This window comes from Rhagoletis pomonella, unplaced genomic scaffold (genome assembly GCF_013731165.1).
Source record: "Rhagoletis pomonella isolate Grant_MI unplaced genomic scaffold, Rhpom_1.0 Rhpom_scaffold_00005, whole genome shotgun sequence".
Lineage (NCBI taxonomy): Eukaryota > Metazoa > Arthropoda > Insecta > Diptera > Tephritidae > Rhagoletis > Rhagoletis pomonella.
The window spans coordinates 46,743,160-46,747,474 of record NW_023458559.1 but is presented as its reverse complement, the minus strand read 5'-3'; positions in this window follow the sequence as shown (position 1 = coordinate 46,747,474).

Here is a 4,315-nt window from a genome sequence, read left to right as displayed (position 1 = left end):
TAGTAGAGTTGCCAGGTGGTATTTAGTAATAGACTAAGTAGTGTTTTCTTTATGACGGTATACATTAGATCGGCTTCAAGTGGCTTTTGCAACTTCGATCGGGCGAACATGTTCCTTTTAAAAATATTTTAATAGGATTAGTTTGACATTCTGAACAACTCTAACGTTAGGCTATCAATTATAAGAAGATTAGCTCTCTCATAGGTTCCTAAAGTCGTATTTTCGGAAACTTCTTTCTGATGATTCCGGGTCAAAGCTCGGTTAAGCTGTTCATGCATGGTTTGAAATTAACTGAATAGGTTACAAGGTGGAATCTTTCAAAAGAAACTCTCCATACTATTAAGATTAGCCTTCTGGGTAATTAGATATTTCATATGTGAACAGACGTCATTAATCGAAGAAAAAATTGACGTAGTAATCTTCATAAAAGATTTTAGATCTTTTTGCAAATAATTTTGGTGGTCTGGCAACCCTGTTTTCATCTCCAACTGCATCAAACGAAGCGAAAATGTGATTTGATGCTTCCAAGTTTTCTACTATCCGAGTGCACTGAGTGCTCATGTTTCAGTTGAGAGTTATGACATCCCAAAGTATCCATATACTTACAAAACAATTAAATAATGACCATTTCAACTTCTTGGTTTTTTGAATTGCAGACTGCAATTTGCCACTACCGCCTAGAACGAGGCTAATTAATAACATAGGCAGCAAGTTCTTGCTGGTCACGCTTGACTGAATTGAGGTGGCAGCTAACTGAGCGAAGCAAACCATTGAAGGCAATCTTTGTGTAGTGCATCACAGTTCAACAAGTCCAGCCAGTGTGACGCATGTCGCAAGGGTTAGAGAACCTTCAGAAGACATTCAAGCGCGACGCTCAAAGGTAAGAGTAAAAAAGAAGTTTGTAGGCAGGAGAGAAAAAATATGAAGCGGAGGAAAACTGATAACGTTTTCAAATACAATTTACATCTATGCGGCGGACAACAACAATAAACAATGAAGTACAACTTGCCGCTGAGCAATGATATACATATGTAGAAGCTTCCGTTTAATCGCTGTGACTGCTGCTGCAACTGTTGCTAAGTTATTGCTCATGCCGCCGCTGTTTGATCGGTGCATCGTTACCGGTGTTGTTTTTTTTTTCGATTTTTTTTAGTAGTTAATATTTTTTTGCTAAAGGAAGATACATATACATTAGGCTGTATCTTCCCCATACAAAACAAAAAATCGGTACTGTTTTTCCATTGGAATCATAAAATCTATTATATTTTAAGACGTCCACCAAATTATTTCGGGAAAATATTAAGATTTAAGCGAGCTGGACCGATTTGAAAATATCTCCAAAAATGGAGTTTTTTATGAACCAAAATAATTTCTTAAAGATTTTTTTTTGAAAAAATCCCCTCAAATAATAAAACGGGTTAAGCTTAAAAAATGTAGATAAAAATATAAAAAAAAATTTTAACGGAAGCGTAATAATGAGATTTTTGATGCTGCTTTTTAACTTTTTTCAAAGATTGGTATAAGAAAAACTTGAATAAATGAACCTGAACTCTTCCGATTTAGACTTGTGAGGTATCATCGCAAAGGTATGTTCTCACCCTTTTCAAAAACTTCTTTAAGAAACAATTTTTATTCATAAAAAAACTTCATTTTTGGAGGTATATTCAAATCGGTCCAGCTCCGAAATATTTTGGTGGACGTCTTAAAATATAATAAATCTTGTAATCCCAGCGGAAAAACCGCAACTTGTTTTGGTGATGCAGTCTAATATACATATATGTGCATACTATATAAATGTGTGAGGTTAGTGGCTCGCAGAAACTCTATATCATTGTTGCATTTCGTTTTCAATGAAAATCAATGCTTATGTTGCCGTACTTGAATTGCGAACATCAAAAGACGCCACTGGTTAAACCCATTTATAGAATCATCGCGAAAGTTAGCTGGTTATTGATAAAGTGAGCGAAACTTGAAGCGTTCGCGTTCCATAATTAGGAGCGATATGCGGAATATATGTAACTGCAGAAATGAATGTTCTTTTTTAATTAACTCAGGGACCGTAGCGGTTACAATAAAATTCATAATTTAATCGTTAGAAGAGGGTTTTTATTTTTCGGATTAATATTTTTTTCTAATTAATATTTTTTCGTAAATTTTTTATCGTTATATTTTTGATCGTATCCTTTATGACGGCTAAGAGCTCAAAAGTATGCAAAATAAAATTATACATATATTTTTTACAGAAAAAAAATCACAAAATAACGATTAAATTTGACCAAAACACCAAAATCCAAATTTAAAAACTATCTATTCTTGATCGAAAATAAAAAATAACGATTTTGAAATGATCTAAAAATTTACACAGACGAAAGCCTTTTCAATCCATTTTATTTCAATTCATTTGATCTCATTTCTTATCATTTGATTTCTTTACATTTCATTTGAGGCTATTTAACTTGATTTTATTTTATTTTGTCGTATTTAATTTAATTTATTTATATCTCATTGTAATGATTTGATTTATTTCATTTTGTTATATTTAATTTTATATGATTTTATTTAACTTTATTTCATGTCATTTCATTTCATTCCATTTTATTTCATTCAATTTCACTTCACCTCATCTTATTTCATTTCGTTCACATTTCATTTTATTTCATTTCATTTTATTTAATTTAATTTTATTTCGTTTCACTTCATTTAATTCCACTTCATTACATTTCCCTTCAGTTCATTTCATTTCATTTTTTTTATTAAATTAAATTTAGTTTTATTTTATTTTATTCTATTTTATTTTACTTAATATCATTCCATTACACGAGCTGAAAAATTTCGCAGGAAAGAATCCACCTATGTAATTTAAACAAATACAGCATAAAGAGTTTATATTTTTTGCTACTTAATTCTTTAGTTAATTTATTATTTATAAATTCACTTACCCCTTCAGGTGATGATAATTTCCCCACATTTATCGGGTTGGAATCTCTTAAGAAATATTTACTGCATAGATACTCTTGTAATATTTATCCATACTTCCGGCGTAAAAATTTCCCAAATAAAATATTTTTATTACACCCACAACTTTATCACGAACTTCACGACCAAAACTTTTAACCAGTTGTATATATGTATGTACATATATGAATTCTTTGAAGATTTCAAATTTAAAAAATTCTTTTATTTGTGTGTATAACCATCGTTGTTTTAACACGGACGAACGTGTACGAGCGTTTGCAAAGCAACACGAACTTTCTTATTGCAGCAATTTTTTTAATTTCAAGCACCTTGTATTACTATAAAAAAGCGAAATTTGATAAACCAATTTCAGCATTATTCTTTTAAAGCCAATGACACAAAATCTATTTCACATCCTGCACGGCCAGCAGACTGGCGCCTGTATATTCACACATTTCTGCGACTCCCCACCACGTTACATTTCTCTCCATTTCCATTGCTTTGCTACATTTTGTTAACGGACCTGCGTGCACAAATGCAATCGGTCACGCACTTTATTTTATTTGTATTTTAAATAGCTGAAAAACATTGCCCGCGCTATGTAATTCACTTTACTCTGAAGAAAATAACTGATTGCGTCGTTTGAGAAGCAAAATATTCTATTTATTGCAAAAAATCTGCACGAATTCACTATTTTCACTAGCAGCTGCCTAATGGCGGACTTTTCGTTGAAACTGACAGCAGCGGAAACTGGCGAGTGTAGCAACAGGGATACGGAAGGAACAGGGTTGCATGCATGTTGGGAATTTATTAGGGATAATAAAATAAATTAAAATATTTAGCAAGGTTTTTAAATCATAAATCATAAATATGTGAACATAACGCGCGTAAAAAGAAAATCCCTTAAGCTACCTTTGCATAGGTCACATCTGCTTCTTTTCTAGCTGGAACTTGTTACTTCATAGGCCTTGGGTAAAACCAAATTATCTATTTTTAATAACAGTGTTTTACAGCTTATCCTAACAAAATAAAATAAAATAATTGAACAAAACAAAATTATTAGCAGATTAAATTACACAAAATTTTCTTAAAAACCTGCTGTTGGCCAGATTGGGCAACACTACTACCAACAAGCTTCCGCCTATTCGCCAGTTTCCTTTTCGCGAGTTAGCAAACGGAGGCTGCTAAGCGGTGTTAGGTGAAGAAAATCCGGAAAATTCGAAAAAATATTGCGTAAATGTCGGTTTTTGGTAAAAATTCAGTAGATCTGATATTTCTCTCTCGATTGTGTGCAAAAAATTAGTGCGGGCGTTGATGCTTAAATGAAAATAACGTAAGTGAAATCTAGGACGAAGTAATG